Source organism: Heliangelus exortis, chromosome 7 (genome assembly GCF_036169615.1).
Source record: "Heliangelus exortis chromosome 7, bHelExo1.hap1, whole genome shotgun sequence".
Taxonomy (NCBI): domain Eukaryota; kingdom Metazoa; phylum Chordata; class Aves; order Apodiformes; family Trochilidae; genus Heliangelus; species Heliangelus exortis.
In genome coordinates this window covers 22,209,272-22,223,553 of record NC_092428.1, presented here as the reverse complement: position 1 = coordinate 22,223,553, position 14,282 = coordinate 22,209,272, and the positions used below count along the sequence as shown (strand labels likewise).

The window sequence follows — 14,282 nt, the reverse complement described above, 5'->3', positions numbered from 1 at the left end:
ATTTCATCTGAGTTTTATAATGCTAATAAATGTCAGAATTCTCAAGTAAAAGAGTTGCTTTTTTTTTTTTTTTTTTAATTTTTTTTTTTTTTTTATTTCCATAGACCTACAGAAACAGTGACAAATAGCCAGCCAATTCATAGTTACCAGGAAATAAAAAGTCAGCAATACATAACCAGAAACAGCAGCAATAAAATACAGTGTAACTTAAGATAAATTTTGAAGGAAACAAAAGGATATCATAACAAGCAGAAATTGAGAAGCTTTTCTCAGTAGAGATGTGCAGCTGCTGCTAGTACATTGGAGGGGTGTGGGTGAAGTGCAAGCATGGAGAAGTTCTCAAAACTAAGAAATGCTTCTTTTATAGCCTTCCAGAAAATAAATGGGCTATGAAAAGGGAACCGGTTAGTAGGAAGAATAGAAGGGAATGGCATCCTGTCCAGAGAAGGGCATCAGAGCTCATGAAGGGCCTGGAGCACAAGTGCTGTGAGGAGTGGCTGAGGGAGCTGGGGGTGTTTGGTCTGGAGAAGAGGAGGCTGAGAGGAGACCTTGGAGCTCTCTTCAGCCACCTCAAGGGAGGTTGGAGCGAGGAGAGAAACAGCCTCTGCTCCTTAGTGACCTGTGACAGGACCAGGGAAAATTGATGGAAACTGTGCCAGGGGAGGTTTAGGCTGGATGTAAGAAAAATTTTTTCACTGAGAGGGTTGTCAGGCATTGGAGTGGCCCAGGACAGTGGTGGGGTCACCATCCCTGGAGTCATTTAAAAGGTGTTTGGACCTGGTCTTAAGGACATGGTTTAGCAGTTGACTGTGGTGTTAGTCAAAGGTTGGACTGGATGATCTTGGAGGTCTTTTCCAACTTAAACAATTCTGTGTTTCTGTGAAGCAGTAACTATGGAAAATAAAGAATATAAGAAAAGGAAAAATGTGCTTATCCCATTGTTTCAAAAGCATTTTTGTTTTTTGCAACTCTGCAAGGAAGACTGGGCACTGCTGCCTCCCTTCCACTCTTCAAGTCTTCAAGTCTTGCTTTCTGATCTGTTTTTCTAGTGGTAGTTGTTGCTGAGTCTGCACAAGAGGTGCATGTTACAGGTTTTCATTGCAAGATTTCCTGTTAGTATTTCCTGTCAATGAGACCACTGGGAATGCACTGACACACCTATTATGGTAATTCTGTTTCATAAAGAAAAATGCTATGGCATTAAGAAAAACTTTTAAATGTTTTAAAATACTTGTAACTTTTCTTCATATCTGTTTCACAGCGATAAAATATGGCACACAGGGTCCCAATCTTGTTTGCACATATCTTTAAAATAGCAGCACTTGAGGATTTATTCTTTTTTCTTCCTGGATCCACAGATGCATCTGTTCTTTATAATTTTGTTCTAATCAGGTATTGTGCATAGACATCTCCAATTCAATACAGCCCTCTCCTCTAACAGAGAACAAAAACCAAGCAAAGAAATCAACAACAATCATGGAAGAGATTTTCAAGGTCATTTGTAAATGTAGATGCTAGTCTACTGCCTCTTATAATTACTGTAATTAAATAATTATGTAGTATGAGTAATTACATATTAGTTTTAGAAAAGAATAATCCAGAGCAACTATTAAGTACTATATCCCTATTGTGTTGAACAAGTACTGAATAAAAGATTAATCCTGCCTGAAGAAAGAGATATCTAAATATTTCAGTTATAACAGAGATTGTATTCAGACTTGGTAGAAACTGCTTCCAAAGACCAAATTCAGAGTGAGAATTTCCACTAGATTCCAATGACTTTGAATCAAATAAATGAATATCTCTTTGCTGACATGAGCCTGATGAATACACTGACTACAGTAAACCAGTTCAGTTTTGTACAAAATAGGGATCCACTTCTGCTCATTCTTCACCCAAGACCCCATAGACCTGAGCATTCAGCACTAATGTAGTTACACCACATTTCACTTCAGTCTAAATTCTGCCCTTTACATAATCCCACAATGCAAACGTGGTCTCAGATGAAATGTGGTAGCTAACCATGGGAGAAATTTTACTCTTCCTTTGGATGAATAAATTTTTTTGCATAATTTATAGGTTGGGGTTTATTTTTCAATTATCTTCAGGGGCTAACTTTCTTTTCTGTTTTAGTATGCCCTTGCTTTAAGATTCTGTTCTCCTGTCCCAAGAGGGTTTTAGTGACCTCTCTGAAGTAATAATGTGTGCCTGCCTGGGCTGCCAATTGCAGGATGTGTTTGCACTTGACCAGACATTTGATTTGTGTTTTCTGAGATGAATCTTCCAGTTACACACCATCTGATAATAATGATGCGTAATTAATTTTAATAGCTGAGCCTTGCCATGCAAGTGCTGTGTGAAGCCTTCTCTTCAAATATTTGTTTACTGCAAGTGATTAGTCCTGTAGCTTCTATATTTACATTATGATCTGTAACTAATGCAAATTTTCTACTAGGCTAGAGCCTTCTGTGAGCTTGGTTTCTTCTCTTCTGGAATTTCTTCCAGTATTTTTGAATGAAGGTAACATCATTTTATGGTATCTATGTTAAGTGTCAATAACTAATTTTTCTTACGGAGGAGAAATAACTTCAAAAGAGATTTGACATTTAGCTTGGTCCTAATTGTGTTCATTTGATCCATATGCAAAGTAAATCCTTGGCATGTTTATTTCTTCTGTAAAGTTTAGCTGTCATTTCTCCCCTGTTCTCAGTTTTAATGACAACTGCATGTAGAAGGTCATATGTTCACAAGCAACAGGGAGAAAAGAGAGGAGTGAGGATTGTCTTATTCCATGTGATTTTACATATAACTGCAGGCAAGCTCCTGAATAAAGTATTTCCTGAGATGAAGTGTTTTTCTTGCTTAGCATTCAGAGAATGCAGACTGAGACCCATTGTCTCTACTTTTCCCTTACACACCAACACCAGGAACGTATTCATACTGGGATGAGTAACATTGCACTGCCCCAGAAATGGCACAGGAGTGCTGATCAAGAACGTGGTTAAGGCTTATTTTGTACGTAGGTGTGTAGAGCTCAGAGTGATTGCCAGTTCTTGTTTGGTAGAAGTTTTCTTTTAATTATCTGATTGCCATTAATGCATGTGAAGAGGCTGCCAGTCTTAATGCACTTCCTATTCCACAAATATGGAGAATGTAGATTGCCTAAAAGGAAATACTTGTCTTACTAACAAGAGTTAATATGCATTCTTGTGTGATATTTGGAGGCAGACAATTTAAAAATGTTATGCAATACCAGCAGGATATGTGAATGTAGAAGTTAAATATTGGTTACCACATAAAGCACAATGAACATCTCAGTGTTTTCATAGCACTTAAAAAGTCAGCGTAGAATAAAGCCAATCAATGCTACACTCTTCTCCTGGAGGAAGTAACTCTCAGTGTTGTAAACAAGAAAATGTCTTGCCATTCAGGAGTTCAACCTTAATAATGGACTTAAGTATTACATCCAGTCATTTCAGAGAGCTGTACAGTGAACCCTGCTCTCCAATTAGTGAGACAGCCCGTTGCACTTGTATTTGTTCCTGGTTGTCAAACTTGTCTTGCTTTTATGACAGCCAGATACTAATGAGAAATATGTTTTTTGTAAGTCATTCAAATCCAACTTTCTGAAAGATGTGTTAAGCTATATGCTTCATTATAATTTTTACCATTAATATTTTGTCTCAGGGAAAGCCAGAAGAAAAAAACCATAAAATCTTGAGATGTCTAAATGCATGCAGCTCTGGTCTGACTGCTAGACAGTGCTTTGTAAGCATCTGTGTGCTGTATCCCCAACATTTGTTTATTCTGAATTTCACTATGCTATGTGCTACTTTGGAACCTATCTATGTTTTTTATAGCATAATAGTAATGAGCTGTGCATGTGAGCAAACTGTGCTATGAGATCAGGGTGTTCAACCACTTCCAGTGCTGAGTGTCCATAACAACCACTGGAGTTCTTCTGGCAATCTTTAGTTGCTAAATATGGGAATTCTTTATAAGGACTGTCTGTCAGAATCACTTTTCACTTCCCCCAGAAAGAGATGGAGCTACACTAAATCTTCCATTGACACTTCTTAATGGAGAAAGTTCTGTTTTAAATGCAAAGCTTCGTGAAATAGTTTCAGTTTTTTCAAGTGAAAAAGATCAGAAGTATCTAAAGGCATTTTTAATTGTAGGAAATATGAGAAGCATGCACAAATTTAACTTAAAAAAAATTTTTTTTCAGTCCTAAAAGTAAATGTGCTCCATTAGACTCCAAAGTCAATACAGATATGCAATGGTTTTGACATTTCATTAGGTATCCATTCTCTCCCTTAATGCTGGTTTCCTTTTAAGGGAGAATGGATTACCCAGGGAACAGTTATTCAAAATGTCAGGCCCATTAAGTATCTGATTTGACTACAGTAATAAATTCATGAAGATTTAAATAAGACACCAGATAATGTTTTCTCCAGGAAAAAAAATCAAAATAGCAAGGTGAGCAAGTTCAGAAAGAAGAACTGATGTATATTGTTCACAGTTATGAGTATTTTGTGTTACATGCTTGGATCCATACAGAATGATTTCCATTTATACACTAATAAAAAGTGTAGGCACTGAAAAATAATTAATTCAAATGGAATAATAAGTAACGTAATGGAAATTAGGTCTCCTATTCCAGTTTCTGTGAAAAAGGTTCATTCTATCAACACTATGGTAATGCAAAAGATGAAGCCTATTCATGAACTTCTGCAGTAAGAAGGATGTAATTTTCTAAGTCATCATTGTGACTGATCACAATAGAAATCTCTTTCTGGATGAAGGTCTCCGATTAAGAAATACAAAGTTCTGACTACACATTCAAACACCAAATGGAAATATTTGTAATGCACCAGTTGCATGCAAATGAGAAATATCCCACAGAATAACATTGTTGTACAGCAAAAATTAATAGTTTGGGCTCCAGTTGTTCATCTTCAGCTGGACTATAAATGTTGACTTCATCCAGAGATCCAGGTCAGTGTGGTATCAGCTCCCCTGTCCAAGACCACTGATTATCTGAGGAGATGTGGGGTCAGGGGAATGTGTGAGAACTTTTGAAAACTCAAAATATTTCCATTACAGGAAAAACCCACTTCCCCTTCCTCAGCCCAAAAGCGAGTCAGATTGCAAAGGAAAAAGGTGGTTTGGTGGAAGTGTTGCAGATACCTTTTACCTCTCGGTCAGCAGACATTTAGACAATTTGTTGAAGTCAATAAGAAGTAAGTGGGCAATAAGGATTTCACAGCCAGGTCATTTTTTATTCATTCTGTTCTACAGCACCACACATACAGTCCTGAAGTGCTAACCCATCTGTTCTAGGAAGTTGTTCAAAATCCAATTGGCTGAAAATATTCTGTCTGCCAAGGAGACAGTCAAGGTAATTTGAAAAGGCTTGGATGCTTTTACTCTGGGCCAAAGTCTGCAAATAAATTAAGAGGCATCAGGGCTTTTTTTTTTTTGCTTTTTTTTTTTTTTCCCTCCTCCCCTAGACTTATTAATAATGAACCAGATTCACAACAGCCAAGGAGAAACCTGCCTGCTGGCTGATACTGTGTTTGGAATACTGTGTCTGCACCTGCCCACGGTGCTAAAATTCATTTTGAGTTACACTTTAGTAATTGATGATCAGTTGCCATATCCCTTTATAAAGCTTTTTAATCAATGTCTTTGGTGGTTCATTTTGTATCAGCAGCAAATCAATGAAATTTTAATGGAACAGAGTGCTCAACTCGAGACTGAATTAATGTTGCTTTATCTGTTTCAATATCAAGTGAAGTTTTCAAAGTCTAGAAGGATAAGTTTTCAGGTTTTTTTTTTCTTTGATAACTTTTTCTCTGCACAATGGTGGTATCATTGTGATCAGCTGTAGTAAAAATTAAATACATTAATGAACTTAATTTAACATTAGCAACATGCTGTGAGAGACACTGGGAAAATGTAGGGTGTGAAGCTGATGGCTGTATCCTTGTAAAAGTCAGTTCCACAGAGATGTAGCAGGGAACACATTAACTCCTACAATACAATCTGGGAAGTCAGGGAGGACCTGAAGTGGTTTATAAATCTCCAAGGTAATGCAGTAATTAACCACGCACAGGGAGGTACAACGAAGTGATGAGTTGAGGTCCCTTCTCTAAGACTGCAGGAGGAGCTGATACTGACAGAATGATACCAGAGCACTGCAGGAATGGTATCAACCACTGCACACACCTCAGAACAGGATGTGAAGTACAGATGTCTTCTCTGTGAACTCAGCACAGAAGGATTGCTGGGTCTTCCAGTGCACAAATCCCCCCAGTCTGTTTCTATCACCAATTACGATGCTTAAGGATCTTGAGCAGCTACACCAGCTCTTTATGTTGTCCAAGAGCCATCTGTACAGAAAAGCAATTAAACTATTTTATGCCCTTGTAGAAATTATTTCTTTGCAGTCCTTTAAGCCACGTGAACTAATTATGTGGTATTTCGCGTTATTTTTCAGTACTGCAGATGAATAAAAAAGCATACAACCAAAATAAAATAAAATAGAAAAAAATCAGCTCGAGCTTAAGTAGACGAGGAGGAAAGATAAACCTTTTCCTGACACCTGAGCTCAGGGCTAGCGCTGCAGGTAGCATCCAATTTCACGCCCAGCTGGAGCAGCCTCTCCGTGCTGTCACCGGGCGCAGCGGGCAGCGCCGGGCGGCGCTCCTGACAAAGGGATCGCGGAGGGACCACCGCAGTCGCAATGCAGTTGCCCAGCACAGGCTCTAAGCTGGGGAACGCGGTGGCTAAAAGCACGGGCCGGCCTGCGGCTGGGGAAGGAGAGAGTGAGACAGCGCTCCCAGAGAGGTCCTGGCAGTCAAAGCCTTCCCATAGACCGCGGCTGCCAGTAGCGGGGTAACCGCCCCGCCTAACGGCCGCGCCCGCGCGCGCCCCGCCTAACGGCCGCGCCCGCGCGCGCCCCGCCTAACGGCCGCGCCCGCGCGCACCCTGCCTAACGGCCGCGCCTCAACGGCCGCGCTCGCGACCGGCTGGCAGCTGCCTCAGGCGTCTGTCTGTCTGTCTGTCTCTCTCTGTCTGTCTCTCTGTCTCTCTGTCTGTCTGTCTGTCTCTGAGCGGCGGCGGCAGGCGGTCTTGGCAAGTGCGTTTGGGAAAGGGCGTTTCTATTCCCGAAGTGCCGCTCGCTTCACGCTTCGAATCTGGCAAGTCTGAGCGCTTCTAAACACAAGGAACCCTTTGCAAGTGGGAGATAAACTGGTCTAAGTATTAAAGAAATAACACCTCAGCCACATTGGATGCAGTTCATTAAATTGATCCAAATTTGCCAGAACTGACAGGGATTTGCTGCCTGGTTTTGCCTTTATCACCAGTTTTCACAGACTTCACCCTCTTTCCTCTCCTGTTCCCCTGGCTCCATTCTCTGATAAACGGCAGCTGGATGGAGGAAATGTTCCCTTAGCCCAGCCTTGTCACCTGTGTTGGGATGAGAGGTCCTGAGGTATTTCTGGGGTGGCTGGAGGAGCTGGAATTCACAGCAGCTGTAGAGGAGGACATGGGATGGAGCTGCCGTGCTGTTTGCTCATGAAGTGCTCCAAAGTGGAAGCTGGAGTTTGAGGGGTTAATCCTGCAGCTTTAGTGAATGAAACTTTCAGTAGCAGTTTTCAGCTGCTAAAAGCTGCCTATTTACTGAGTCCTACCCAAACCAGGGCACAAAGTGAAATAAAAACTTTTCCCCATAGCAGATAATTTACAAATTGATAAGATAAAAATGTCAGTGCGTGGCATACAGGGGGGAACTCCAAAATATCCTGGTTTATGAACTTTTCATCTGATGAAGAGGACTTAGTTGTGCTACTTGTGGCTGGGCAATAGAAGTGGGAAGACCATGAGGAAGGAAGCTGCCATGTTGTGTTCAAAGACAATGGGAAGGAGCCCTCTTCAACATTATACCTGATGGAGGCAGACTGGTAGGTAAGATGCATCTTTTTGGATTATTTTTTCACTCAGATTCCCAGAATTGTCATGACAATGGTGCTGGAATGCAGGAAAGGTATTGGCTGATTTTTGAAATACAGAAACCCACAGTGATTAGTGTTACCCCCAGGAAATTTCCCTCAGGCATTCACTGGCCAGATTTGTTAACCAAGACTGAAGCTTGAGCGTGCTTTAGAAAGAATCTAAAAAACGGCCCAACATATTTATATCTGTGTGAATCACTAAAAGAAACTAAAATATTAGTTCAGGATCGAGGAAATTTACAGAAATATAAGTGTTTTCCAATGTTCCCAATGGGTGTTGCATCAAGCCATGAATGCAGAAGAGGGTAAATATGCCTTCTCACCTTCACAGGCACAGCTGATAACACATGAAGAGCACACATGATCAGGGCAGCTTGTGTTTCCCTTAATGGAACTGTTTTTATTCAACAAAGTGTATCAGTCTCTAAAATTGTAAATTTAAATCTTACGACTAACACGTTTCTCCATAGTACCAAACACACAACTTCAGGTACAGGAGAGGGAAAACTCTTAGAAGACTTAGAAATGTGAACGTAAGAAATGTCTAAATTAGAACTGTTCTAGTGGAGAAAGTTCAAATAGCAATGGACTGGCAAACAGCTATGTTCTGGTTGATTTGTTGTGCTTTGATATGGTCTATAAACTTTCAAAAACTGGGACTATTTAATACATGCTAAAATAATGCTGGGTAATGTAATCTAGTGAAGCTTTTGCATAATAAGAAACATTGCAAATAGGAGAATACAATGGTGCCTGTTTTTCCCAATGAAATTGCTGGTTTGATTTTTTTTTCTAAAGTAATCTCAGTAAGTGTCCTTTCACTACAGAAGAACAAACTAGAGAACCTCTAAATGAAGTCAACATTTTCTTAAATAGTTCAGGGAAATGTTTATGCTTATTTAATATTTTGTGTGTATTTTCCATGGTAATTTGATTTTCAACAAACTTAGGGGTCAAACAGGGAAAATATGATAGTATTATTTTAGTTGATTAGAAGCAGCAGGTAAACAATGAATATAATCTACCCTCAGTCTCCACAGCACAAGGTGAGTTAAAGAGACACTTCATGACTTCAATGAAAGGAAGCTGCTTTTAATTTAGAATGGAAGAAATATAGAATCATTAAATAATTTTGGGTTTTAAGGGGGCCATTTGAGGTCATGTTTGTACTAAAATTTATAGGATGTTTTCCTCTGGACTTGTGTGGAGTTTTTCCTCAAGTTTCTCTAATCCTTCAGCATCTGGAAATTTTTGTTTTTCCTTCGTCATCCCACCCTATGGCAGACCATTTATTGGTCTAACCAATGCCTTTGGAGATCTATCCTGCATGGTTTTGAATTTCTTTCAGATTGTCATTCCTGGAGCTCATCTTTCAATAAAGATTTTGCTATACAGTTTTGGCTGGCTTTTAAATTTTTTTTTTTAATTTTAGATTACAGAAGAGATGCTGGGATTCATTAGGTTTGAATGTGGACATAAGTTCTATTCAAAAAGGCTGAAAACTATTTTACAGAAGTCAAATAGGAATTCTTGGCCATGTTTAATTTCTGCAGTATGAAAGTTCTTAATTTGAATGTAGCAGAGCTGTAGAGATATTTTCATTGTTGAGTTGTTTTGTTGTTGATTATTTTAAAAACTGTTTGATGAAATAGCAGGGGACTTGTTGAAGGCTTCATTTTAGCCTAAGCTGATGGAGTCTCTTCTTAAAGTATTATAATTTACAGTGATTGCTGTTGTTGCAAGTCTGATAAATCTGTTGTTGAGTAACAGCTATTGATATGACTGAGAAAGTGTCTGGGAGGTGTATTAAAAAAATAAACAAACAAACAAAAAAGAAGCAAGTAAAAAAGCAGCCTAGTTGTTCATTTCTAACCAAAGAATGTAAGGAAACAATTTGTAACTTCTGACAGCAGGAAAATGAATAAATATTGCAAAAGGTACCTGTCTACCCAATGAATTTATATTAGCATCTGAGTGATGTCCTGTCTCAGGAAGGCTAATAGACCAATGCTATTAACTTCCTTGACAATAATCTCTTCTCTCAGGCTACAGACTTGTGTGAAATTGACATCTGTTGATTGTTTTTTTGTACTATTTTACTTCCTAAAGAAGTATGTGTATTATTACATTATACTATGTTTAAAAGAAAAAAAAGAAAAAAGCAAAGGGTCCTATTTGCATGTCCAGATTCACATTTTGGCACCACAAGAGTGGTCAAACTTGAAAAATCTCAGATATAACCTTATATGTACAATAAATGTTCAACACATTGGAAAAGTTATGATTCAGTATAGATGCAAAATAATAAATTTGGTGCCTAGGCAGAAGCACAGAAAATACTGTCCTCTCTTGTCAATCTATTTAGATACACAGTATGAGAGTCTCTCATCACTGGTAATCTGAAATCTACAAAAGTAGTCAGTGGATCATGTTTTCTCCCTCATCCTTTTTTCTTTGACAAGTGTTCCAGAACACTTATTGTAGAAAAAATGTATTTTTAATTGTAGAAAAAGTAGCGAAGAAAAACTCAGGTAAACAATTCAGTTAAACAAAGGAAAACCATTTTCGGCAAACCATATTCATTCTTGTTTTATCCATAACAGTTCCAGAACTCTTTTGAGGTTTAAAAAATCTCAGTGCTTCTAGTCTCCCCTAGGTTCTCCTAAATTCCTGATTCTTATGAGTTTTGAACAAAGTTCTAAAATCTCTGTTGCTGCCTTCTGATCCAAAACTGCTGGAAATTCACAGAAGTCTGCTTTTATATTAGTTTTCCAACTTGTTAAATGTCTGATACAAGAAGATATGTAAAGAATGGTAAATCTCAAAAGAAGACCTTTTTAGGAATAAGATTAAATAATTTTGCATGAGTGTCTGCACTCTTGTGCTTCATATAAAAACAGGAATTTTTTAAGAACACACAATCTCTAATGAAATGTCCTTTTAATCTATTCTGTTACTTTGGATGATAAGTCTTTTCAAACTCTTCAGAATACATCAAAATGTCATGCTTTGCTAAATGCCTACTTTTCCCTCTGGATCTCAGCTTAAAAAATGAAACCTGTGTAGTAGGAAATCATTTTGGAGTACAGAGCAACTTCGCAAAGTGTCAGTGGTAAACAGTGAGTAAATCTCTCCTTATCAATAAAATGGCACTGATATTCAGTAAAAAGCCAGTTGTAATACTTTCAAATTGATATCCTTACAAACCTTTTGTCTTGTAGCAATCCCACCAGCATTAATGAACATAGTTTAATGCAGGAGAGTTCATTGTTTTTTTTGCATGCCTCATGAACTTGAGTAGAGGTTTAGAAACTTCAACTTAATAGTGTTTTCAATGAAACCATTTAAAGATGTTTTTAATTCCCCATCTTTTGTCACTCTAATAGATAAAAAAATCCTGTAGTATGTGTTCAGATATCATTAATTTTCTGGAGGAAAGTCTGTTACTGTTTTTGAAACTGCTTTGTTTTGGCTACTAACTTGAACATTATCAAATTAATCTTGAGTGTTTTGGTCCTTGACTTGTCTTTAGTTACCTTATTCATTTACACATTCTTCAAAAGCTCTCTGTTTTATGTGGAGTGGACAGCCACCTCTCTGGTGTTACTAGTGTGAAATTGTAACTCAGTAGGCCCTAAGCTACTATTACTTTCAACATAAGTCAACTTTTAAAATTCCCATTCCATCCTCAGAGGAGTTAGACCCGTATGAAAAGCAGAGAAAGAGAACACATCAGTGGAAAAAATACTATGACAATTTTATGCAGTCAGAGAAAATGTGGCAATGTAAAGACAGAATATGGCAGCATAGTGGTAGTGTGGGATTGAACACACATTAGGATTCATCTTGGTTCTATAGACTTCAGGGCTGAGAGGATGAGTTTGACTCTAGGTTTTTGACCCAGCTGCTGAGATTTCTAACTGGCAATTAGGTTGCTGTTTACTGGTAATCCCATTAATGCAAGAACAGCTAATTTTACATTCACTCCTATAACTCAACAGCCTAAACTGAGCTGACCTTGAATAAATGATTCACAAGGGCAAGTCCATGTATCTGATTGAAAGCCAGTCAATAATTTCTGATGTATTAGAATATTATTAATATTAAAAAAATAGAAAAAGTTGATCAAGAAATAAGTGGATCTTTAAATTTTTTCCCCTAAACAATAAAAATGGTCTTGTAAAATGTATCTGCTATGCCTTAGATATTTTTGCTTGCAAGTTAAAAATCTTTCAGTAGCATGCAGTACTAGTTCTTCAAATAGAGCTTTTTTGAAAGGAGAAAGCTCTCACATTTTTAAATCAAAATTGGGTAGATTTGACTTCCAGAAATGATCTAGTCTGAGAAAAACAGACACAAATGTGTGTCAGAGTAATTCTCAAAGACCTGACCATTTTAAAATCAGAGTAAAGAGTAGCAGTTTCAAATGCTTACATTCTGTTTTATAGGATACTGCTCACTCATGACAGAAGTTAGTAGACCTCTAGCTGACTTCACTGAAGTCTGGACTGCTTGCCTGTCTTTTCTTTGTCAAATGTGTTTCCTTGAAAGTATTTTGTGATTCTTTATCTAGTTTCTTCTTCCTTCTAAACTGCCAATCATGGTCCATAATGGAAGAGTCAGAAACGCTGACAGTTAGTGAACTGCATAGCTTAACCTTAAAGCACTTTCTGCTTGGAGTACAGATTAGATTGCAGTTGTATGCCTCATTTAACACTTGAGAAGATCTTGAAACAGGTAGGGCTGAATTTACTTGAATAACACCATCCAAAAGGGAGAGAGAGTGTGCAAGCTCCAGAGGATGATGTAGACACACTTTGAGATATGGAAAGCAGACCTTTAAGATGTAAAATTTGGACTCTAAGGTTTGGTAATCATCACAACAGCTCCTCTAAGTTAAAAGCAAGTAAACACATGTCAAGCTTTTTTCCTAGTCTGTGCCTTGGGTGTTGTGACTCTAAAGAACAAAATCTTCAGCTTCAGTTCACTCCCTGCATAGGGATCTAGATGGTTTTCTTCTCTCAACGTTGTCTAGTCCTGTTTTCTAACCAGAGGAAAATTCATCCCTATTCAGAAGACTGGCACACAGCCAACACAGATCTTTACTGTTCAGAAGCTCCTGAGTGGCTGTGCAGGGGGAGATGTTATACTGGGAAAAGTGTCATGGTGCCTTGCCATGAAAACTGTGTTTCTGAAACCTGTAGATCAAGGCAGTTGAATGTGGGCTGGAGACAGAATTGGAAAGTGCATTTTTTAACCTGATGGGCTGCATTCCAGTGAAGGTCCACAACAGCAATAAGTTAATGGTGGAACAACTTAAAGCCAAACACTAAGTACTTACGTGGAAAATGTTTTCTCTGCCGAGAGTTTCTTTTAATGTTACACAAACAGTACACTGAGTTTGTGAAAAAGTGTGCACTGCCCAAGAAAGAGCAAGGTAATTAAAACCCCCTTAAAACTGATGTAAAGAGAAGAGCTCTTAAATGCTGACTCCCTCAGAAGTTCAGCATATCTTGCTTCTTCTTTCCTTTTAATCTTTTTTTTTTTAAAGTGTATCAATATACTACTTGATTTCAACTTGCATAGTACAACAGCATTGTACTGAACTCAGTTATGACATTTCTTACAGGCTTTATCCTTTTTCTAAAAAAACATTTTTGATTATGTTAGTATTTATTCAAATGTTCAAGAGTTTTAGTCACTAGGACAAGCCTGCTGAATTGGGATTGTCCTGCTTACACAACCCCAATACTTTGGGTAGTTGCTAAATCTTTTTAAACAGTATTTTGTTGAACCAGGCTGCCAGATCAGTGTTTTCCAGTTTGGTTTTGGTATAATAAGAGATCTCTGAGTGACTGTAGCTTCCCCTTGTAACAGACTTGTTTTTGTAAAATACATATATTAGAATAGAGCCTTTCTGAAAAGATAGGGAACCCCCTGCTGCAATATTCTGCCAAGATTCAACAAGGGTGCATAATTCATCATAAATCTATAATGAAAGTAGTTTTGACAGGCGTGGAGTCAAGTCGATTACATTCTGGTTTTGTCTAGACATTCAAAGTTAAACCCTTCTCAGTGTTTAGCAGTCTGAGCCAACTTAGCACACACTAAAATTGGAACAGGCATAAAATTCTCCTTAGCTAGTGTGTCAGTGGTCCTGCAAAAGTCCTGAGTATTGAAATGTCTGTGAATTCACTTTCTCATCACCCTTCCACTTGGGAGACAAGCAGATAATACGGTCTTTTAAAATAAATATTTTAA

General features: G+C 38.2%; 1 long non-coding RNA gene across 1 annotated transcript; it reads right to left on the bottom strand.

Moving 5' to 3' along the window:
* Positions 1-5,261: 5,261 nt before the first annotated feature.
* LOC139798516 (uncharacterized) lies at positions 5,262-6,947 on the bottom strand. Its single transcript, XR_011726840.1, has 2 exons — positions 6,608-6,947; positions 5,262-6,395 (listed from the first exon to the last, which is right to left on the bottom strand). It is a non-coding gene; the product is annotated as an uncharacterized lncRNA (long non-coding RNA).
* Positions 6,948-14,282: the final 7,335 nt, after the last annotated feature.